General features: G+C 45.3%; 1 long non-coding RNA gene across 1 annotated transcript in view; it reads right to left on the bottom strand.

The window, feature by feature from the left end:
• Positions 1-13,189: 13,189 nt before the first annotated feature.
• LOC115459089 overlaps positions 13,190-25,372 on the bottom strand; it is a 61,350-nt gene continuing 49,167 nt past the window's right edge. The window contains exons 3-4 of the long non-coding RNA XR_003940201.1: positions 23,451-23,556; positions 13,190-13,369 (exon numbers count right to left, since the gene is read on the bottom strand). This is a non-coding gene — a long non-coding RNA (uncharacterized LOC115459089). The remainder of the gene's footprint in view (positions 13,370-23,450; positions 23,557-25,372) is intronic.

The following is a 25,372-nucleotide window of genomic DNA, read 5'->3' as shown; positions in this document are numbered from 1 at the left end:
TGCCTTTGAACCACTGATTGCTCCTGGACTTTGCTATTGCTTGCCGCCTGCCTTTGAACCACTGATTGCTCCTGGACTTTGCTATTGCCTGCCGCCTGCCTTTGAACCACTGATTGCTCCTGGACTTTACTCTTGCCTGCCGCCTGCCTTTGAACCACTGATTGAACCTGGACTTTGCCTTTGCCTGCCGCCTGCCTTTGAACCACTGATTGAACCTGGACTTTGCCTTTGCCTGCCGCCTGCCTTTGAACCAATGTTTGAACCTGGACTTGCTTTTACCTGCCACCTGCCTTGAACCCCTGTTCGGTTCTGGACCTGGTCTATGGTCCTCTGTCTGCCCTAGCTTGTCCTTCTTTGGAGACCTCTGGCCTGACTCTCCAGGTAAGATCAGAACTGTCTGGCTGCCAGACGTGGTTTGGCCCAAGGGCTCACTTTCCGTGACAGAGGCCTGACACTTATGTCGTATGGTAACTTCCCCAGGATACTCTTGGTGCCTCGAGGTTTGTCTAGCTGGCTGAGGTTTGGAAAGCTGTTCTCGGCCTTGACTGCTTCCAGCTCGTGAAGGAGGTTTCCCAACTCTTGCAGCTTGAGGTTGTCTCTGCCAGATACCGCTGGGAATCTGTCCAACCTATTGAACAATGAATTTTCTATGGCTTCTGAGCTGCCATAATACTCCTCGAGTCTTCCCCACATCTCTTTTAACCCCTCAGACGGGTTATTCAAGTATGAATGCTTCAACTCCTCCACACTTGCGGCTGTTCCCTTTCCCAGCCAATGTAACATCATGTTCATATCTTGCTTGGGTGTGAGTCTCATGTCCACGATAGCGTCCTTGAAGTCTGATTTCCATGCTCTGTACCGCTCAGGACGGCCGTCGAACTGGGTAAGCCCTGAGCCCCCCAGATCCTTGCGTGCCAGATATCTCACTTGTTCATCTCTGGTTGAGGTTCCGGGCTGGTCAGTCATAACCATTGCGGGCTGGCTGGTCTCGGTCCCAGTGGGAATAGGTGCAGAATATGGCCACCCTTCAATTTCTTGTTTGTACGAAGTGCGTGTAGCTGGCGCTCTTCCGAGAGACGGTGACCCAGACTCTCCTTGCCTCTGGCTGCCGTATGGCACTGGAGCCCGTGGCTGGGGTGGGACATCCATTTCATCGGCTGCTCCCAGGGCATAAGCCAGCGGCGGTGCATCGAAGCTTGTACGAGTGTGTAAGCTGGTACGGTGAGGCTTGATTCCCTTGGTGTGCTGTACTTCCGTGTTTGAGGGCTCATCTAAATCGAGCCGTTCTGCTGCCCTGACAGGCAGTGGGGAGTGCGTTGACATGTAAGTTTCGGTTCTTAGAGCAGGGTCTTCAAACCCGAGGTGGTTGAGTCGCTCGACCTCATCATGCTGTCCCACAGCATCTTCGCGGGAGTTAGCTCTCGCCTCCAGTTCGACCAATTCTCTATTTCGCCAGAGTGCTTCTATCATGATGTCTAGCTTAGATTTTTTACGAGCATCCTCGGCCTTTCTGTGTGCTTCCTCAGCCTCTCTGTGTGCTTCCTCAGCCTCTAGCGCAACTCGTTTTAACTTCAGGGTGGTTTCTTGTTGAATGAGGGCCTTCACTTGGGAGGTCACCTCGCTGATTTTCGACTGGTTGGAGCGATTTGTTGCGTGTGACCTGGAGGATCTTGAGCTTTTGGATGAATGTATGGAAGAGTGAGAATGCACGGAGATGCTGTCTTCTGGAGCTACAGAATGGTTGGAGCGATTTGTTGTAAGTGACCTGGAGGATCTTGAGCTTTTGGACGAATGTTTGGAAGAGTGAGAGCGCACGGAGATGCTGTCTTGTGGTTCTACAGTTGCATTTGTTGTTATCTCTTCGGCTTTGGCTACCTCTGTATAGCGCCCATGATCCGTGGTCTCTTGGAGTTCCTTTTCCACGAGACTCTGCTCCGTGTTTGTCTCCTTTAAGAACTGGCAATACTCTTCTGCCTTTTGCCGATAACGTGCATAGTTGGTCTTCATCGACGTCAGACAGGCGTCGTTGTCCGCCCCTGCCTTTGCAGCGCGGTGTAAACTTTCTTCCACTTCTTTCCAGAGTCTGTTCAGTTTCCTGGTATAGGTTTCCTGTTTCGCTTGATACGCTTCCAGGGCCCTTTAGGTTAACTTGCGAGCTCTTCTGCCCTGGAACCCTTGTTGGGACTGGAGGGAGAGGGTGTCTATCACATCCGCGTTGGCCTGTTGTGTGTCTGGCGCGGAGGACGCTTCCTCCAGTACAATTTGTGAGACATTGAATTCTGCCATCGTGTACTGGTTTGCTTATCTGTCTTTATTAAGTGAAAAGTTAACTCTTGTGTGCAGAGGGGCTGGGGATGTAAGGATTACCCAGCACGAAGCAGTTTGTCTTTCAAGCTGTTGAAATCAACTGGATCAAGTTTCACTGTTATGTTACTGGGCAAAGGAGGAGGGAGGGCGGACTGGAGAGAGTAGCTGAGTCAGGGATGTGGCTTCAAGCAGTAACCTAGCAACAGATTGCTTCCCGCCCTCCTTGCCCAAAGACCTTCAGAGCTCAGATTTCTGAGGCTGGAGGGAGAGGGAAGGGGGACCTTTCAAGTGTCTTTAGTGATCACAGAGGTGTGATATTCAAACAAAGAGCTAGCTGCACATTCTTTGGCTCACTCTGATGTCTTGCTTGAAGGTTAAACGTTCACAGGTTTGTCAACACAAAACATTTTTCTTCTCTCTCTGACCTTTTAGCTGCTGGCTTCATTTACTGATGACCCAGAAAAGGGGGGGGGAGGGCTGCTCTCGAGCAGGAGAGGACAATAGGACAGTGCTTTTGACTTAATGGCTCTCTGGAATGTGACCCATTGCTAGCACAGTCTTCTCAAAGCTTTGGTTTTGAAAACTCTGCAAATCTTCTGCCTTTTCACAACTAAGTTCTTCTGATAAATGCTTTTAAACTTTAAACAGTCCAATGTTGCTTTCTTTAGCTGCAAGTTCACTTAAATGCATTTCAATTAACATAGGCAGTGCTTACTGGTGAGCCAGATGAGAAGGGGTCCCTTCTGTGCAGGAGAGGGTATTTAAATTAATCACTATCAAGAATGCAGGCAGACACTGGATTCAGTTTAAACCTCCACGATTTTCTGCTTCTTTCACAAGCTCCACTTATCTAGTAAATGCATTTTAACTTTAACAGATCATCCAACATTGCTTTCCTTATGGCTTCACTAGAATGCAGATCAATTAACATCCAGACAATGCGCAGTTACTGATTTTCCTTTTCTTTTCCACACACCTGACCCTTCTGTTCTCTTAAAGGCACAGTTGTCCTGCTCCAAACTTTCCTTACAGCTATTCAGTTATAACCACTGGATTTTTTACTGTCTTGACTCTTGGAGCTTGGTAATTAGAAGCCCTAATATCATGGAGCATAACCCTGGCATAGCAATCACCTGAAGTCTCTATTATTTTATAAAGTCTCTTTTATTGAATAAATCACAGATAATTTACTCATAGATAGATGTTAAGGATACAGAGACTTCTTAATCTGGAGCCTGTGGGAGGTGGAGATCTGAAGAGAGGTAGTTGTATTGCAGGGGGAGGGGAAGATAGTTGAACAGGCAGAAATAGTCCAAAGCTGGGTGACTGCAATGTAAATATCTCATTTGCAATGTGCGATATCTCATTTGGAAGGAGATATTTACAGGGTAAAAAATCCAGGTTCGTTACAGGGATTTTTAGCCGGACAGAGCTGTCTGGAGGGAGATGGGGTCATCTCCATGCCCCTGGCTGGATGGTGTTAGCATACCTCATGGCTGAAAGGACAAAGAGGTGATGGGGCTTTTTACAGGCTCGGGGGGGGGGGGGAGGTGCAGATAGAGGCCAATGGGAACAGAGCTTGCCATCGGGTGGCAAGGGGTGGTCCTAGAGATATGAAGGAAAGGTCATACCTGGCTGACCTCTTAGGACAGAGATAGTAAGGCTGAACAGGAATGGTAGCAGGGAGACAGAGGAGCCAAGTTTGGCAGAGAGAGAGAGAGGGGAGGTCCAGGCAGCCTTACAACCAGTGGTAACAACTCTTGCACAACCAAGCAAGTGTGGCTGCACTGCCTGTGAACTACATTAACCACAGTGCCTTGCTCATATATCTTTACAATGAGAGACTGCAGCAGCGAAAGTTCTTAGAAATGAGAATAACAGTAAAGACATTACTCACATTTTAGGATCACGTTATGAACTAGTGCAAGGCTGTCAGGGAAAAGAAAAGGGTCGACATCCTGGAGATTCCTGAAAGTAGTGGTTAGTGTTGGGCGGACGGAGTGTTTATGGGTGGTTTTTTTTTTTTTAGTTACATTTGTACCCCGCGCTTTCCCACTCATTGCAGGCTCAATGCGGCTTACAGGTTCTTATTTGTACTTGGGGCAATGGAAGGTTAAGTGACTTGCCCAGAGTCACAAGGAGCTGCCTGTGCCTGAAGTGGGAATCAAACTCAGTTCCTCAGTTCCCCAGGACCAGAGTCCACCACCCTAACCACTAGGCCACTCCTCCACTGTTTATGTTATGTTTTGAATTGTAAGAAAGTTAATTGTGAGAGAAAGATGAAGAATTCTCATTCATTTTTTGGGTAATTCTATTAGAATGGAAAAGAGAGGTTCAACTACGTGGGAGATTGTAAAGGTTTCTAGCTGTCCATGTGTAACTTGGATTTATTGTTTACAAGTCACATGGCAGAATGTTTAGAGAGTGGGACCAGGCTGCTGGCATCGGCGTTTAAGAAGGAGATAGAGCAGCTTTTAAACTAGAAATGGGGGGAAGGCCGACAGTCGCTCAAAAGAGCATGGTTCTGGATAAGGTATCTTTCAAAGATATCACCATAACAGGGAAGATAGAGTATCCTGATAGTGAGGTTGCAAAAGAGATTGTAGTAGATCGGGTATCTTTAAATAACAATAAAAATCAGACAAAAGATTGCCAATTAATACTGTCAAGTACTAAGCATGATGTACTTAGGAACAACAAACATAGTTTGAAATGTCTATATGCGAATGCCAGGAGCCTAAGAAATAAGATGGGGGAGTTAGAATATATTGCACTAAATGAAAAATTAGATATAATAGGCATCTCTGAGACCTGGTGGAAGGAGGATAACCAGTGGGACACTGTCATACCGGGGTACAAATTATATCGTAGTGATAGGGTGAATCGGATTGGTGGAGGGGTAGCATTGTATATTAACGAGAGCCTTGAATCAAATAGATTGAAAATTCTGCAGGAAGCAAAACACTCCTTGGAATCACTGTGGATTGAAATTCCATGTGCAAAGGGGAAAGGATAGTGATAGGAGTGTACTACCGTCCGCCTGGCCAGGACGAACAGACGGATGCGGAAATGTTAAAGGAAATCAGGGACGCAAACAAACTGGGCAACACAATAATAATGGGGGATTTCAATTACCCGCATATAGACTGGGGTAATGTAACATCTGTACACGCAAGGGACATAAGATTTCTTGATGAAATCAAGGACAGCTTCATGGAACAGCTAGTTCAGGAGCCGACAAGAGAAGGAAAAATACTAGACTTAGTCCTTAGTGGTGCTCATGATCTAGTGCAGGGGGTAACGATACGAGGGCCGCTTGATAACAGTGATCATAATATGATCGGTTTTGATATTGGCATTGAAGGAAGTGAAACTAGGAAATCAAGTACGCTAGCGTTTAACTATAGAAAGGGTGATTACGACAAAATGAGAAAAATGGTGAAAAAAAGACTGAAAGGAGCAGCTCGCAGAGTAAAAAACTTGCATCAGGCGTGGATGCTGTTTAAAAACACCATCCTGGAGGTTCAGGACAAATATATTCCACGTATTAGAAAAAAGGGAAAAAAGACTAAACGTCAGCCGGCGTGGCTAAACAGTAAGATAAAGGAAATCATTAGAGCCAAAAAACAATCCTTCAGAAAGTGGAGAAGAGAACCAACTGAAAGTAACAGGATAGATCATAAGGAATGCCAAGCCAAATGCAAAGCGGAGATAAGGAGGGCAAAAAAGGACTTTGAGAAGAAATTAGCGTTGGAAGCAAAATACATAGTAAAAACTTTTTAGATACATTAAAAGCAGGAAACCGGCCAAAGAGTCGGTTGGGCCGCTGGACGAAAATGGTGTTAAAGGGGCGATCAAGGAGGACAAAGCCGTAGCGGAGAAATTAAATGAATTCTTTGCTTCGGTCTTCACCGAGGAGGATTTGGGGGGGACACCGGTGCCGGAAAGAATATTTGAAGCGGGGGAGTCGGAGAAACTAAACAAATTCTCTGTAACCTTGGAGGATGTAATGGGTCAGTTCAGCAAGCTGAAGAGTAGTAAATCACCGGGACCTGATGGTATTCATCCCAGAGTATTAATAGAACTAAAAATGAACTTGCGGAGCTACTGTTAGAAATATGCAATCTGTCCCTAAAATCGAGTGTAATACCGGAAGACTGGAGGGTAGCCAATGTTACTCCGATTTTTAAGAAAGGTTCCAGAGGAGATCCGGGAAATTATAGACCGGTGAGTCTGACGTCGGTGCCGGGCAAGATGGTGGAGGCTATTATTAAGAATAAAATTGCAGAGCATATACAAAAACATGGACTGATGAGACAAAGTCAGCACGGATTTAGTGAAGGGAAGTCTTGCCTCACCAATCTAATGCATTTTTTTGAGGGGGTAAGCAAACATGTGGACAATGGGGAGCCGGTTGATATTGTATATCTGGATTTTCAGAAGGCGTTTGACAAAGTGCCGCACGAAAGACTCCTGAAGAAATTGCAGAGTCATGGAATCGGAGGTAGGGTATTATTATGGATTAAGAACTGGTTGAAAGATAGGAAGCAGAGAGTAGGATTGCGTGGCCAGTATTCTCAGTGGAGGAGGGTAGTTAGTGGGGTCCCGCAGGGGTCTGTGCTGGGTCCGTTGCTTTTTAATGTATTTATAAATGACCTAGAGATGGGAATAACTAGTGAGGTAATTAAATTCGCCGATGACACAAAATTATTCAGGGTCGTCAAGTCGCAGGAGGAATGTGAACGATTACAGGAGGACCTTGCGAGACTGGGAGAATGGGCGTGCAAGTGGCAGATGAAGTTCAATGTTGACAAGTGCAAAGTGATGCATGTGGGTAAGAGGAACCCGAATTATAGCTACGTCTTGCAAGGTTCCGCGTTAGGAGTTACGGATCAAGAAAGGGATCTGGGTGTCGTCGTCGATGATACGCTGAAACCTTCTGCTCAGTGTGCTGCTGCGGCTAGGAAAGCGAATAGAATGTTGGGTGTTATTAAGAAGGGTATGGAGTCCAGGTGTGCGGATGTTATAATGCCGTTGTATCGCTCCATGGTGCGACCGCACCTGGAGTATTGTGTTCAGTACTGGTCTCCGTATCTCAAAAAAGATATAGTAGAATTGGAAAAGGTACAGCGAAGGGCGACGAAAATGATAGTGGGGATGGGACGACTTTCCTATGAAGAGAGGCTGAGAAGGCTAGGGCTTTTCAGCTTGGAGAAGAGACGGCTGAGGGGAGATATGATAGAAGTGTATAAAATAATGAGTGGAATGGATCGGGTGGATGTGAAGCGACTGTTCACGCTATCCAAAATACTAGGACTAGAGGGCATGAGTTGAAGCTACAGTGTGGTAAATTTAAAACGAATCGGAGAAAATTTTTCTTCACCCAACGTGTAATTAGACTCTGGAATTCATTGCCGGAGAACGTGGTACGGGCGGTTAGCTTGACGGAGTTTAAAAAGGGGTTAGATAGATTCCTAAAGGACAAGTCCATAGACCGCTATTAAATGGACTTGGAATAATTTCGCATTTTTAGGTATAACTTGTCTGGAATGTTTTACGTTTGGGGAGCGTGCCAGGTGCCCTTGACCTGGATTGGCCACTGTCGGTGACAGGATGCTGGGCTAGATGGACCTTTGGTCTTTCCCAGTATGGCACTACTTATGTACTTATGTACTTATACTGTATGTTGCGATGGTCAGAGCATGTTGATGTGTGTGTAGAGGTATGTTGAAGTGTTTGTAAATGGAAATGTATATGAATTATGGTGCACACTTTTTTAATAGGCTAGAATAGTAATTGATTTATTATTGCCAATTAATTTCAACTTGATTGGCTGAAAAGTATCAAACCTGAGAATAGCATTGTGCTAATGGTTTTTTTTCTGCTCATGCCAGACATTAAATAGATTATTTCACTTATTGGGAACTGTGACTTTTTATGACATCACGCCTACCCTTATTACATAGTAACATAGTAGATGATGGCAGAAAAAGACCTGCATGGTCCATCCAGTCTGCCCAACAAGATAAATTCATATGTGTATACCTTACCTTGATTTGTACCTGTCTTTTTCAGGGCACAGACCGTGCAAGTCTGCGCAGCAATATTTCCCGCCTCCCAACCACCAGTTCCGCCTCCCACCTTCGGCTCTGGCACAGACCGTATAAGTCTGCCCTCCACTATCCTCGCCTCCCAACTACCAACCTCTCTTCCCCCACCTGCTCCGCCACCCAATTTCGGCTAAGCTTCTGAGGATCCATTCCTACTGCACAGGATTCCTTTATGCACATCCCACGCATGTTTGAATTCCGTTACCGTTTTCATCTCCACCACCTCCCGCGGGAGGGCATTCCAAGCATCCACCACCCTCTCCGTGAAAAAATACTTCCTGACATCTTTTTTAACTCTTAGTTGGCATCCTTCTGAAGCATGCTGTGAGACTGGTCTGAAAAACTGACAACTACAGCTGCATTGCTGGAAGGAGAATTTCATTGGACTCGTTAGTGTAATTTTGGACCTGCTCTAATTTGTTTTTTGTCTGGAATTTGATCTACTGCATGAACTGTTGAACTCTACCCCAGTGATTACCTTTTCAGTTATAATGCTTTCTCTCTGCTTATTCCTTCATTTTCAGAGATATGAGATTGTCAGTTTGACTTCATGTAAGTATTTTTTTCTTTCTAGCTTAGTGAAAGCTGTTGTTTTAATTCCTGAAGGTGTTATTTTATCTTAATTCAATTCATGCCTTTGACTGATGCACTTTGACCTTCGACCCATAGTTTCTCTATATAGCTTCCTGTGCTAGTCATTATACTTTTCAGCACTTTCAGAGATATGAGATTGTCAGTTTGACTTCATGTAAGTATTTTTTTCTTTCTAGCTTAGTGAAGGATGTTGTTTTAATTCCTGAAGGCTGTTATTTTATCTTAATTCAATTCATGCCTTTGACTGATGCACTTTGACCTTCGACCCGTAGTTTCTCTATATAGCTTCCTGTGCTAGTCATTATACTTTTTCGCACTTTCAGAGATATGAGATTGTCAGTTTGACTTCATGTAAGTATTTTTTTCTTTCTAGCTTAGTGAAAGCTGTTGTTTTAATTCCTGAAGGCTGTTATTTTATCTTAATTCAGTTCATGCCTTTGACTGATGCACTTTGACCTTCAACCCGTAGTTTCTCTATATAGCTTCCTGTGCTAGTCATTATACTTTTTCAGCAATTTCAGAGATATGAGATTGTCAGTTTGACTTCATGTAAGTATTTTTTTCTTTCTAGCTTAGTGGAGGCTGTTGTTTTAATTCCTGAAGGCTGTTATTTTATCTTAATTCAGTTCATGCCTTGGACAGATGCACTTTGACCTTTGACCCATAGTTTCTCTATATAGCTTCCTGTGCTAGTCATTATACTTTTTCAGCCCTTTCAGAGATATGAGATTGTCAGTTTGACTTCATGTAAGTATTTTTTTCTTTCTAGCTTAGTGAAGGATGTTGTTTTAATTCCTGAAGGCTGTTATTTTATCTTAATTCAATTCATGCCTTTGACTGATGCACTTTGACCTTCGACCCGTAGTTTCTCTATATAGCTTCCTGTGCTAGTCATTATACTTTTTCAGCACTTTCAGAGATATGAGATTGTCAGTTTGACTTCATGTAAGTATTTTTTTCTTTCTAGCTTAGTGAAGGATGTTGTTTTAATTCCTGAAGGCTGTTATTTTATCTTAATTCAATTCATGTCTTTGACTGATGCACTTTGACCTTCGACCCGTAGTTTCTCTATATAGCTTCCTGTGCTAGTCATTATACTTTTTCAGCACTTTCAGAGATATGAGATTGTCAGTTTGACTTCATGTAAGTATTTTTTTCTTTCTAGCTTAGTGAAGGATGTTGTTTTAATTCCTGAAGGCTGTTATTTTATCTTAATTCAATTCATGCCTTTGACTGATGCACTTTGACCTTCGACCCGTAGTTTCTCTATATAGCTTCCTGTGCTAGTCATTATACTTTTTCGCACTTTCAGAGATATGAGATTGTCAGTTTGACTTCATGTAAGTATTTTTTTTCTTTCTAGCTTAGTGAAGGATGTTGTTTTAATTCCTGAAGGCTGTTATTTTATCTTAATTCAATTCATGCTTTTGACTGATGCACTTTGACCTTCGACCCGTAGTTTCTCTATATAGCTTCCTGTGCTAGTCATTATACTTTTTCGCACTTTCAGAGATATTAGATTGTCAGTTTGACTTCATGTAAGTATTTTTTTTCTTTCTAGCTTAGTGAAAGCTGTTGTTTTAATTCCTGAAGGCTGTTATTTTATCTTAATTCAGTTCATGCCTTTGACTGATGCACTTTGACCTTCGACCCATAGTTTCTCTATATAGCTTCCTGTGCTAGTCATTATACTTTTTCAGCACTTTCAGAGATATGAGATTGTCAGTTTGACTTCATGTAAGTATTTTTTTCTTTCTAGCTTAGTGGAGGCTGTTGTTTTAATTCCTGAAGGCTGTTATTTTATTTTATTTTATCTTAATTCAATTCATTCCTTTGACTGATGCACTTTGACCTTCGACCCGTAATTTCTCTATATAGCTTCCTGTGCTAGTCATTATACTTTTTCAGCACTTTCAGAGATATGAGATTGTCAGTTTGACTTCATGTAAGTATTTTTTTCTTTCTAGCTTAGTGAAGGCTGTTGTTTTAATACCTGAAGGCTGTTATTTTATCTTAATTCAGTTCATGCCTTTGACTGATGCACTTTGACCTTCGACCCATAGTTTCTCTATATAGCTTCCTGTGCTAGTCATTATACTTTTTCAGCACTTTCAGAGATATGAGATTGTCAGTTTGACTTCATGTAAGTTTTTTTTTTCTTTCTAGCTTAGTGAAAGCTGTTGTTTTAATTCCTGAAGGCTGTTATTTTATCTTAATTCAGTTCATGCCTTTGACTGATGCACTTTGACCTTCGACCCATAGTTTCTCTATATAGCTTCCTGTGCTAGTCATTATACTTTTCGCACTTTCAGAGATATGAGATTGTCAGTTTGACTTCATGTAAGTATTTTTTTCTTTCTAGCTTAGTGAAGGCTGTTGTTTTAATTCCTGAAGGCTGTTATTTTATTTTATGTTAATTCAATTCATGCCTTTGACTGTTTATCTTTTATAGTACATGTACAGCATTAAACAAATGTACAGAGATACATATGATGCCTAATGCACTTGTTTCAATTCATATTTTTCTATTTTTAATAATATTTATATTTAAGGTCAGTATTCTGTTTTTGGCATCTCTGACTGCGCTGTTTTTTTCAAATCAAGGTGATCTTTTTTACATGTAAGTCACTTTCATCCTTTTCATTTGATTATTTTTCATGGTTTATTTTTCAGTCATATATGACGATATATACATATTTTATGTATGTTTTTTCTTTTTTAGTTTACTTCAGCACACTCAATATATATTCATTACACTTGGCAGTAAAAGGATTGTTGTGTAGGTGGGTGTCTTTTGCCTTAAACGTCTATTATGCTAATGTTTTGTAATAATGATATATTAGCTATGGTTTCTCTTTTGTATTATATTTTATATGCTTTCTATATGTTCTCTAAGAGCTTGGAGCTCTTTGCATTGGGCACACACATATAACCTCTCACCAACTGGGAGATAATCATACATGTGACACCCAATGCAACAGACTGGATAGAACCCCTCTCGCTGCTGGACTGCTGTCTCCATCTTAGTATTTTTGAGTTTTACAATAATTTCAAACTTGCTAAGGTACTAAGGATAGTAGTCTAATATAGCTTTTATGGTATACTAGTAAAAAAGCCCCGTTTCTGATGCAAATGAAACGGGGGCTAGCAAGGTTTTCTTCTGTGTGCATGTGGGAGTGTGTGTGTCCCTGCCCTCTCTCCCTTCCCCTGTGCTGTCTGTCCCCTCTGCTCTCTGTCCCCTCCCCCCTCGGAGTCGAGTCCTTCAGTGTTAAGTTTCCTGCTGTGCTGTGTTTGTGTTAGAGATAGTGAGGGCTTCTGCCCTCTCTCCCCTCCCCACTCTGAGTCCTTCACTGTTACAGAGAGAGCGATTTGATTTCGTGCTTTGCTGTGTTTTCCTTCACTGTGTGTGTTACAGAGAGAGCGAGGGCGGGGCAGACACTCATGGGGAAACCGGATATCTCTCCCCCTTCACACTTCCGGCTGGAGGCTTCATCTAGAACGTTGGTGGTGCCTTTTATATAGAGAGAGATTGTGTGATTTATTTGGTGCTTTACTCTTAGAAAGGAATGTGGCGTTTAGTTTTAGTTTTCATTAGCAGTGGTCAATGTGTGGTCCCTCTTTGCTTTTTGAATTTACTGTGCCTAATTATGATTGTAATTCCCCATTATTTGGAGACTAGTGAGTGGTGACAGCTTTCCCTGGAGTCACTGGGGTGAGATTGTGGGATGTCCCTGGGTGGGAAGGAAGCCAAACTCAAGGGTGTGTTGGAGCTATAAAATTGGTTTCCTCCCATTTTTCAGAAAGTTCAGTAAAGTTCAGTTGCATCAAAAGACACTATTGGAATGGACTGTGAATTCTTTGACGCGGGAGTGAGGACATTTGCACCCGGGACTAGTAAGACCTTACAGAGAAGCTCCACTTTATTTCCCAATCCTGGGATCTCTATTCCGGACTGTTAACCCACTCCCAAGCTCGATCTGAAGAGGCAATGCTAGAAGAAGAGTGAGGTGAAAACTGAGCTAGAGGTGAGATCTGGCTTACATGATTAACAATTAACCCTGTACGACTGACATAAGGGGATCCTTATCCTCTGGGTATTCCTCAGCCCCATCAACCTGTGGCAAATGCTACAAATATGAACCTGATTGTGTTTAAAGAACCAAAAGACAATCACTGAATGATGCTGCAAAGGTTTTATTTAATCCATTAGAAAGTAACCAGAGTTCCAGTAATCACACTGTGAGTCCCTGGAGGGTGTAGAAGTAGAGGGTACAGGGGTGGTGTCCTCAGTGCTGGAGAAAGATTCTTCTGAATGTCAGCAGTGAGGCTGGTCCAAAATCAAGTACAGGTCCGGTTCACTAGAAGAGAAGAGAGGTGGAACACCATGAGCAGTTCCTGGGGGAGTAATTCTTCCCCCCCCCCCCCAATATCATACCAGAGCACTAACCCTCTACCTAGATCCTGGAACTCAGAGCAGCGGAAGGAGTTCCTGTCATATCTTCAGCTAAATAAAGTCACAGAGCTCAGAATAGGAGTTTTATTAACACAGACTTGGCTACAGGCACAGAACGGAGCACGTAGAGTAGTGCCAATCCCTGATGGATAATATCACAGCCAAGAGCTCTCAGAGGAGTCCCAATCCCCACTGGGTACACTGCTCCTAGACTTGTGATAGTGAGAGATTTATGCACTCTTGAATGTATTACATTAATTGAAGTGAGGAATCTAAGTAGGACTTTGAGATTTCTATATTTATACTATTTAGTTGGGTATCTGGAAACAGATCTTGACCCTACCTGTCCTTCCAACTATCGACCCATCTTCCTCCTCCCCTTCCTTTCCAAATTACTTGAACGCGCCGTTCACTGCCACTGCCTTGACTTTCTCTCATCTCAAGCTGTTCGTGACCCACTCCAATCTGGCTTTCGCCCTCTTCATTCAACTGAAACTGCACTTACTAAAGTTTCCAACGACCTGTTTCTGGCTAAATCCAAAGGTCTCTATTCTAGCCTCATTCTTCTCGACCTATCCGCTGCATTTGACACTGTTGATCACGGGCTACTCCTTGCTACGCTGTCTTCATTTGGATTCCAGGGTTCTGTTCTTTCCTGGTTCTCCTCCTACCTCTTGCTTCGCACCTTTACTGTACACTCTGGTGGATCCTCTTCCACTTTTATCCCACTACCAATCGGTGTACCTCAAGGCTCTGTTCTCGGTCCTCTCCTGTTTTCCATCTACACTTCTTCCCTTGGCTCTCTGATTTCATCCCATGGCTTTCAGTGCCATCTCTATGCTGACGACTCCCAGATCTACCTCTCTACCCCCGATGTCTCAACTGGCATCCAGACCAAAGTTTCAGCCTGCATGTCTGACATTGCTGCATGGATGTCTTGACGTCATCTGAAGCTCAACATGGCCAAAACCGAGCTTCTCATCTTTTCCCCTAAACCTACCTCCCCTCTCCCCCCTTTCTCTATTTCAGTGGATGGCACTCTTATTCTCCCTGTCTCATCTGCTCGTAACCTTGGGGTCATCTTTGACTTCTCTCTCTCCTTCTCTGATCACATTCAGCAGATCGTCAAAACCTGTCGTTTCTTTCCCTACAACATTAGCAAAATCCGTCCCTTCATCTCTGAACACTCTACCAGAACCCTTATCCACACTCTTATCACCTCTCGTCTTGATTATTGTAACCTACTTTTCACCGGCCTCCCTCTTAGCCATCTCTCTCCTCTTCAATCAATCCGAAACTCTGCTGCGTGACTCATCTTCCGCCAAAGTCGCTATGCCCACATTACCCCTCTCCTTAAGTCACTTCACTGGCTCCCTATCCGTTTCCGTATTCAATTCAAACTTCTCCTATTAACCTATAAGTGCATTCACTGCCGCTCCCCAGTACCTCTCCATTCTTGTCTCTCCCTATGTCCCCCCTCGAGTACTCCGTTCTGTAGATAAATCTCTCCTATCTGTCCCTTTCTCCTCTACTGCTAATTCAAGACTCTGTTCCTTTTATCTCGCTGCACCTCAAGCCTGAAATAGACTTCCTGAGCCTGTACGTCTAGCCCCGTCTTTAGTCGTTTTCAAGTCCAAACTCAAAACCCACCTCTTTACCACTGCTTTTGACTCCTAACTCACTTGCCCTGTTTTTTATCCTCACCTCTTTATTCCCTTCCCTTAATTGTTCTGTCTGTTTACCTGTCTTATCTAGATTGTAAGCTCTTTGAGCAGGGACTGTCTTTTGTGTATGGTGTACAGCGCTGCGTATGTCTTGTAGCGCTATAGAAATGATAAGTAGTAGTAGTAGATTTATACTAATTCACATTCTTTTATTTTTGATCTGGTGTCCTTCTCCCATGGACATAGTGCACAATCCCCCTCTCTCCTTCCACCCCCTTCCTTGCAGGTTCCGGTAATAGCACTTCCTCTCCCGTCATCTCCTCACCTTCTTTCCTCTACCCCTCCTCCGGTCTGCAGTCTTCAAGCTGTCCGGACCGGTTCAGGGCCGTCGATAGCATTAGTGATGTAAGCATGCTGCCTTCCAGCTGCCCCGGAAACCTTCTCTCTGCAGCATCCCACCTACACAGGAACAGGAAGTTGCTGAAGAAATAAAGCTTCTAGGCAGGCTGAAGGTAGAATGCTTGCATCGCTAACGCTGCCGGTGGCCCTGAAACTGTCTGGATCAGGGTTGCCAGATGGGAAAAATTTTCCCAGCCCAAAATCAGCCCTAAACCCGGCCAAAAAACGCCCAAAGTCAAACCCCGCCTCCCACGTCACCAACCCCGCCTCCAACGTCACAGACCCCGCCTCCCACGTCATTAACCCCGCCCCCTGATGTCACCCCCGACGTCATTAACCCCGCCCCTGACATCAACTACGCCCCTGAAAAGCTTCTATTGGACCACATCGGACCAATAGAAGCCACGGGAAAGCTTCTATTGGACCAAATTGGACCAATAGAAGCCCCGGAAAAAAGCACACAGCGGCCACAGGAAAAAAAGCCCAAACCCACACCCGCAGCCGCCGAAAATTTTCTACTGCTGCTCGCAGAAAACCCACCCAGTGTTGCGGGAAGACCGCAACCCTGACAACAATGGTCTGGACACCTTGAAGACTGTCGGCCAGAGGAGGGATAGGAGAGAGGAGAGGATGGGAGAGTGACACTGGATTGTACTGGGAGAGAGAGGAGAAGAGGGGGAGGGGAACACTGACCCATACTGAGTGGGGTGGAGGAAGCAAGAAATGGATGAGGCTAGGGTGTAGGAGGGAGAAGCAGGAGGTGGATGGGACTGGGGGTAAGGGTAGAGGGGAGGGGAACAGATCAGAATATGGATAGGGGTAGGAGGTGTGGATGGAGGGGAGAGGAAGAGGAACAGAGCAATTATGGATCAGAGAGATGGAGTGGGAATTTGAGGGGCTAGTGAATACTTGGCAGGCTTAGATATGTGGGAGTATATTGATGGGTTGGGATAATGAGTGAGCATGTGAAATGAGGGATAAGAGAAGAGGGACAAGAGAAGGGGTTGACGTGAAGAAAGGTTGAGACCTAATATCAATGATCTGGAAGACTGGAGAGAGGATGAGAGGCATTGAAAAGGGTACTGGGGAAGGGGAATGGGAGAAGGGGATGAGGTAGATGAGAAGTGAAACAGAGACTAAGGACTAAAGGGTGAAAGAAAAGTGTGAAAAAAACATTAAATGAAAGAAATGTAGAGAAGGAAAGGAAGAAGACAAGAGGAGAGAGAAGAAATAGAAAAGCCAACCTGGAAAAGAATTTAGGAGACAACTGACACATGGAAAGTGGAAAAGAGACTGGAACCAGCCTAATTAGAAAAGTAAAATACTCAAACAACAAAGGAAGAAAAGAAAACATTTTTATTTAATGCTTTTTAAGGACTAAGCTTGCTTTGTGAAATGTAGATCTATATATATAATTTGTACCTCCAACGTTCTCTGGCTGGCTGGGTTCGTAACATCCTGACATCAGCAAGCCTCCAGCGTTCTCTTCCCTCTCACTGTCCCGCTCTCGCATAAAGATGAAATGATGTTAGAGGGTGGAACAGTGAGAGGGAAGGGAATGCTGGAGGCTTACTGATGTCGATGTTTCGAATGAAAGCAACTGAAGACAAGTAGGCAACGGAACACTGCGCTAGAGGGGAGGACAGAATCACGGGATATCGAAGGGAGGGGAGGGCAGGGCAGAGGAGAATCTAACCCCTGGTAAGCCTTTTCCTCAGCTGAGAGGTGCCCAGCTCTACCACCGGCTGCCTTTCAGGTGCTGTGGAGGACTTGCAGCTCATCTACATATCATTTACAGCCTTCTTCGGAGTGACTCCCAGGTCCACTCCGATCCACTCAGGGCCTCCGCTCTAGGTGAGGCATTTTTCTCCTTACATCTACTTTTCTCTCAGTTACTACTTATGGCTCCAGTACACTTTTTCTTCTTGGCACTGTCCCTTCCTAATTTGTTTCTCCATCTTAAACCACTGTACACTGCAGGAAAACACTGTCCACCATCTGTATTCATCATCTCACCATCTCTTTTTTCCTCTTCCTTTTTCTCAGCTCTCAACCTCAAACATTTCCTTCCTTCTATTCATCCATCTCCTTTCTATCTGAGTACATCTCGCCTTCTTCGCCTTCATCGCTGTCGTCGTACCTCTCCTACTCTTCTCTTGCTCTCCGCTGGGGACATTAATCCCAGTCCTGGTCCTGCATATCAGCTTTCATCCTATCCATGTAAACACCTGTCCTTGTCCTATCCATGCAAACGATTCCGGGATGTCTCCAATCTCATCTCTATTCCCCTCCTCCCCCCCCTCTTCCCTCCCCTTCTCATGTGCCCTGTGGAATGCCCGCTCAGTCTGCAACAAACTTCCCTTCACCCATGATCTCTTCATCTCCCGTTCCCTTCAACTGCTCACCCTAACTGAAACCTGGCTCACCCCTGACGACTCTGCCTCAGTCACGGCCCTATGCCATGGAGGTTATCTTTTCTCCCACACTCCCCACCCAGTTGGCCGCGGAGGAGGCGCCGGGTTTCTACTTTCGCCCTCCTGTAGTTTTCAACCCCTCCTCCTACCGCAGTCTCACTGCTTCTCATCCTTTGAAGTTCACTCCATCCGTCTAGTCTACCCACTGCCACTCAGAGTTGCAGTCATTTACCGCCCCCCTGATAAGTCCCTCCCTTCCTTCCTTCCTTACTGACTTCGATGCCTGGCTCTCCATTTTTCTAGAACCCTCATCTCCGTCCCTCATTCTTGGAGACTTTAACATACATGCTGATGACCCATCCGACTCTTACGCTTCTCAGTTCCTCACTCTGACATCCTCCTTCAATCTCCAGCTGAGCTCCACCACCCCTACTCACCAAATTGGCCATTGTCTTGACCTCGTCCTCTCCTCTACCTGCGCACCCTCCAATCTCTGCGCCTCTGTTCTTCCTCTCTCAGATCATCGCCTGATCACCTTCACACTTCATCACCCTCCCCCTCAGTCCCGCCCAACACTAACCACTACTTTCAGGAATCTCCAGGCTGTCGACCCTCCCACCTTATCCTCTAGTATCTCTAATCTCCTCCCATCCATCATGTCCTCCAAGTCTGTCAACAAGGCTGTCTCTACTTACAATGCCACTCTCTCCTCTGCTCTGGACACCCTTGCACCATCCATCTCCAGTCCCACAAGGCGTACTAATCCCCAGCCCTGGCTGACCCCTTGCATCTGATACCTTCGCTCCTGCGCCCGATCTGCTGAACGCCTCTGGAGGAAATCTCGCACCCATAGCGACTTCATTCATTACAAATTCATGCTATCCTCCTTCCAGTCCTCCCTATTCCTTGCCAAACTGGACTATTACACCCAATTGACTAATTCTCTTGGCTCCAACCCTCGTCGTCTCTTCGCCACCCTTAACTCCCTCCTCAAAGTGCCCTCCGCTCCCACCCCCCCCCACCCCCACTCTCTCCTCAATCACTGGCTGACTACTTCCGCGACAAGGTGCAGAAGATGAACCTCAAATTCACTATCAAGGCACCTCTTCCTCTTCACCCTTTAACCCACTCCCTCAACCAACCAACCCAGGCCTCCTTCTCCTCTTTTCCTGATATCACCGAGGAGGAAACCGCCCACCTTCTTTCCTACTCGAAATGCACCACCTGTCCCTCTGATCCCATCCCCACTAACTTACTAAACACCATCTCTCCTACTGTCACCCCCCCATCTGTCATATCCTCAACCTCTCTCTCTCCACTGCAACTGTCCCTGACTCCTTCAAGCATAGTAACGTAGTAACATAGTAGATGACGGCAGAAAAAGACCTGCACAGTCCATCCAGTCTGCCCAACAAGATAACTCATATTTGCTGCTTTTTGTGTATATCCTACTTTGATTTGTACCTGTGCTCTTCAGGCCACAGACCGTATAAGTCTGCCCAGCACTATCCCCGCCTCCCAACCACCAGCCCCTCCTCCCAACCACCGGCTCTGGCACAGACCGTATAAGTCTGCCCAGCACTATCCCCGCCTCCCAACCACCAGCCCCTCCTCCCAACCACCGGCTCTGGCACAGACCGTATAAGTCTGCCCAGCACTATCCCCGCCTCCCAACCACCAGCCCCTCCTCCCAACCACCGGCTCTGGCACAGACCGTATAAGTCTGCCCAGCACTATCCCCGCCTCCCAACCACCAGCCCCGCCTCCCGATCTTGACTAAGCTCCTGAGGATCCATTCCTTCAGCACAGGATTCCTTTATGCTAATCCCACGCATGTTTGAATTCCGTTACCGTTTTCATTTCCACCACCTCCCGCGGGAGGGCATTCCAAGCATCCACTACTCTCTCCGTGAAAAAATACTTCCTGACATTTTTCTTGAGTCTGCTCCCCTTCAATCTCATTTCATGTCCTCTCATTCTACCACCTTCCCATCTCCGGAAAAGGTTCGTTTGCGGATTAATACCTTTCAAATATTTGAACGTCTGTATCATATCACCCCTGTTTCTCCTTTCCTCCAGAGTATACATGTTTAGTTCAGCAAGTCTCTCCTCATACGTCTTGTAACACAAATCCCATACCATTCTCGTAGCTTTTCTTTGCACCGCTTCAATTCTTTTTACATCCTTAACAAGATACGGCCTCCAAAACTGAACACAGTACACTAGGTGAGGCCTCAACAACGACTTATACAGGGGCATCAACACCCCCTTTTTGTTCTGCTGGTCACTCCTCTCTCTATACAGCCTAACAACCTTCTAGCTATGGCCACCGCCTTGTCACACTGTTTTGTTGCCTTCAAATCCTCAGATACTATCACCCCAAGATCCCTCTCTCCGCCCGTACCTATCAGACTCTCCCCGCCTAACACATACGTCTCCCTTGGATTTCTATTCCCTAAGTGCATCACTTTGCATTTCTTCGCATTGAATTTTAATTGCCAAACCTTAGACCATTCTTCTAGCTTCCTCAGATCCTTTTTCATGTTTTCCACTCCCTCCCGGGTGTCCACTCTGTTACAGATCTTAGTATCATCTGCAAATAGGCAAACTTTACCTTCTAACCCTTCGGCAATGTCACTCACAAATATATTGAACAGAATCGGCCCCAGCACCGATCCCTGAGGCACTCCACTACTCACCTTTCCTTCCTCCGAGCGAATTCCATTCACCACCACCCTCTGGCATCTGTCCGTCAACGAGTTCTTAATCCAGTTCACCACTTCAGGTCCAATCTTCAGCCCCTCCAGTTTATTTAAGAGCCTCCTGTGGGGAACCGTGTCAAAAGCTTTGCTGAAATCTAAGTGGATTACGTCCATAGCTCGTCCCTGATTCAATTCTCCTGTCACCCAATCAAAGAACTCAATGAGATTCGTTTGGCACGATTTCCCTTTGGTAAAACCATGTTGTCTCGGATCTTGCAACTTATTGGTTTCCAGAAAATTCACTATCCTTTCCTTCAGCATCACTTCCATTACTTTTCCAATAACCGAAGTGAGGCTTACCGGCCTGTAGTTTCCAGCTTCTTCCCTATCACCACTTTTGTGAAGAGGGACCACCTCCGCCGCATGCTGTAGTCACACCACTCCTCAAAAAACCATCACTAGACCCTACCTGCCCTTCCAACTACCGCCCTATCTCCCTCTTACCCTTCCTCTCCAAGATACTTGAACGCGCCGTTCACAGCCGCTGCCTTGATTTTCTCTCCTCTCATGCCATCCTTGATCCACTCCAATCCGGTTTTTGCCCTCTACACGCGACAGAAACGGCACTCACTAAAGTCTGTAATGACCTGTTCCTTGCCAAATCCAAAGGTCACTACTCCATCCTCATCCTCCTCGACCTATCTGCCGCTTTTGACACTGTCAATCATAATTTACTTCTTGCTACACTATCCTCATTTGGGTTCCAGGGCTCTGCCTCTCCTGGTTCTCCTCTTATCTCTCCCACCGTACCTTCAGAGTACATTCTGATGGATCTTCCTCCACCCCCATCCCGCTCTCTGTTGGAGCTCCTCAGGGATCTGTCCTTGGACCCCTTCTTTTTTCAATCTACACCTCTTCCCTGGGCTCGCTGATCTCATCTCATGGTTTCCAATATCATCTTTATGCTGATGACACCCAGCTTTCTCTCTCCACACCAGACATCACTGCCGAAACCCAGGCCAAAGTATCGGCCTGCTTATCCGACATTGCTGCCTGGATGTCCAACCCCCACCTGAAACTGAACATGGCCAAGACCGAGCTCATTGTCTTTCCACCCAAACCCACTTCTCCTTTCCCTCCACTCTCTATTTCAGTCGATAACACCCTCATCCTCCCCGTCTCATCTGCCCGCAACCTCGGAGTCATCTTCGACTCCTCCCTCTCCTTCTCTGCCCATATCCAGCAGACAGCCAAGACCTGTTGCTTCTTTCTCTATAACATCAGCAAAATTTGCCCTTTCCTCTCTGAGCACACCACCCGAACTCTCATCCACTCGCTCATTACCTCTTGCCTTGACTACTGCAACCTACTCCTCACTGGCCTCCCACTTAACCATCTATCACCCCTTCAATCCGTTCAGAACTCTGCTGCGTATCTTATCTTCCACCTAGACCGATATGCTCATATCACCCCTCTCCTCAAGTCACTTCACTGGCTTCCGATCAGGTACCGCATACCGTTCAAGCTTCTCCTACTAACGTACAAATGCACTCAATCTGCAGCCCCTCACTACCTCTCTACTCTCATCTCCCCTTACGCTCCTACCCGTAACCTCCGTTCACATGACAAATCCCTCCTCTTAGTACCCTTCTCCACCACCGCCAACTCCAGACTCTGCCCTTTCTGCCTTGCTTCACCTTATGCGTGGAATAAACTCCCTGAGCCCATACGCCAAGCCCCCTCCCTATCCTTCTTCAAATCCTTGCTCAAAGCCCACCTCTTCAATGTCGCTTTCGACACCTAACCATTGTACCTCTATCCAGGAAATCTAGACTGCCTCAATCTTGATTGACTGCACTTTTTGTCTTTTAGATTGTAAGCTCCTTTGAGCAGGGATTGTCCTTCTTTGATAATTGTACAGCACTGTACAACCCTGGTAGCGCTTTAGAAATTTTAAATAGTAGTAGTAGTAGTAGTAGTAGAATCGATGGACATGGATGGGATGGGAGGAGAGAAGAGAATCGCGGGACACAGTTGGGAGGGCAGGGCAGAGGAAAATCGCTGGGAAGGTCAGAATCGTGGGACATGGATGGGAGGGCAGGGAAGAGGAGAATCGCTGGACATGGGGGGGGGGGAAGGGCAGAATCGCAGGACATGGAGGGGAGGGCAGGGGAGAGAGGAAAAATCGCTTTGATGAGAGCCTTCGTAGGTCCTGTTTCATTTTTTATGAAATGGCCTTGGTTCCACTAGTTTTATTATATTTTGTAGCGTGCAGGAAAAATACATTTCTGTTTCCCTTTTACCAGTAGTTGTACTGCTTGAAGAATCTGACTTTCTTGAGGGAATCTCTATTTTAATTTTTGTGAGCCCCTATTTTGTATCCTGTGAGGGTTTGTCTATGTTAGTCCAGTGAGTGTGTGCTGTTGTTTTTTAAAATAACATATGAATATGCTAATGTGCCAAGCCACACCCTTTGCCCCCCAAATGAAACGGTCAAACTTTGCCCATGTCTTCTCCTCCTGCTCTTCTGGGTTTCCAGCTCTGTCAGATGCAGTTTCATTCATTCAGACAGTGCTACCTGGAGCTGAAGCTCCCTCAGTGGTAACAATCCTCTGGCTGAGAGGCATGGGCTGCAGCTCCCTCATGAACTGCTCTCATGTGCTCTTATCCAGCCACTGGGGGTCACTGTGATCTCCTTACACCACCCACAGCCATCAATCACCCAGAGGTGGAGCAGAGATGGCAAAAGAATTGGACCTTGATGCCCCGAATCATTTCTTTGACTCTACCCACAGGTCCATACTCACATTTGTCTCTCTTGCTGGAACAGAAGATATTCTCAGAGATCAGGCAATAGCATCACAGCAGCAGGCCAGAAAAGGTGGAGACAGATTCTTATGTCTGCCATAAAGTCTGCAAAAGTAAGAAACAGAGACATTGAGATGCAGGAGCTGGAAGCATTTCCTTGCTCCACTGGAGTATATTAAACCTGGAGGGGGTCAGTATTCAGTAACATAGTAACATAGTAAATGACGGCAGAAAAAGACCTGCATGGTCCATCCAGTCTGCCCAACAAGACAAACTCATATGTGCTACTTTTTGTGTATACCCTACTTTGATTTGTACCTGTCCTCTTCAGGGCACAGACCGTATAAGTCGGTCCAGCACTATCCCCGCCTCCCAACCACCAGCCCCGCCTCCCACCACTGGCTCTGGCACAGACCGTATAAGTCTGCCCAGTACTATCCTCACCTCCCACCACCGGCTGGCTCTGCCACCCAATCTCGGCTAAGGTCCTTAGGATCCATTCCTTCTGAATAGGATTCCAGTAATATAACCATGTTATCCATCCCATCAGTTCAAACAAACAAACTTAACCTCTCATCTGGGAAAAGCATTAAAAACTGACTTCTTTGACTGGCTAACCAAAGAATGGGATAAAGAACATTCAGATAGGCTTTGAAGGCAACTCCAGTAGGTGGAACATAAGGACAGAGCCGGGTGGAGTTCTATGGTCCAAAGAAAGACTTGTGATCAAGTGTATAATATCACATTCATTGTTGATTTAATCATGAATTGATAATTTTATTTATTTTTGTTACATTTGTACCCCGCACTTTCCCACTCATGGCAGGCTCTGTTAGACTTGCTGCCCACATTCGCCACGAATTAATATGTTACAAGAAATTCTACCCACTTCTCCAGCAATTAATATGTTGGAAGAAATGAGTTATTTTGGGGAAAATAGCTCGAGAGCAACTCGCTACTGTTTATAATTTAAGAGCAAGCGCTGTATTTATAAGTTTTAGGATATTAATTTCTCCACCAATCACCAAAGGTGATAATTGCAATAAATTAAATATATTAAGTATATATATATTCAGAACACAAAGAGACCGTATTTTTAGATTCAAAAAAGATTGATTTAATATACAATTTCACACGAGAGGTAGGTTTTTAAGAGGAATCTTTACAGGTAATCTGTGCTTAAAATAGAACAAAGTAGCAGGTCTAGATCAACTTACAAGTCCTTGTTACAAGCATGCTGTGGTCCAGCAGGACTGATGAGCACATGTTGAGGACAGGAGGCATCAGCAGATCCCAAGAGAGCAGCAGGTCCCAAGAGGAGGAGGTTCCAAGAGAGCGAGCTGGGCTGTTTCCAGGCCTTTTATAATGTTAGCAGAGAAGCATGGTGTGTGCATGTCTTGGATATTTTGCAAGGCATTATGGTTAATGTAGTCTCATGTCTGCACACGACCCCTGAGTTGGTCTCATGTCTTATGACATCACAAGACTTAGTCTGGATTTTGCTGGCAAATGTCTTTTGATGTCCTGTTCAGTCTCTGTGGCAGATACACATTACAAGTCCTTCCTTTCTGCACATGTCTGGAAGCTGATGGGAGGGGCAGGTATACCTTTGACAAGCAAATGTCCTGTTTACGCTTCCTCTGAGTTCTTTTGTTTTATTCAGGTGCCCACCTTAGTCCATCTTTTGTTAGGTGGGAGGACAGAGGAATAGAGTCAATTTAAAACTTTAAAGCAGTCTTAAGTCTTTTGTTTTGAGAAATGAGAAAAGGCAAGGTGAGGCCCCAAAGGGAGAGGGAAGGGGGCTTTTGGAATGAGACTATTTTCTCTGCTGCAGTGTTTTTAAAAGATACACAAATATATTGCTGTATATATATCCAGCAAATATGCTACATATTTCAGTAATAGACTGATACCGTTACAT

This window comes from Microcaecilia unicolor, unplaced genomic scaffold, assembly GCF_901765095.1.
Source record: "Microcaecilia unicolor unplaced genomic scaffold, aMicUni1.1, whole genome shotgun sequence".
In the NCBI taxonomy this organism is placed as follows: domain Eukaryota; kingdom Metazoa; phylum Chordata; class Amphibia; order Gymnophiona; family Siphonopidae; genus Microcaecilia; species Microcaecilia unicolor.
Note: the sequence above shows the minus strand (reverse complement) of the source record. Positions and strands in the feature narration are given on the sequence as shown.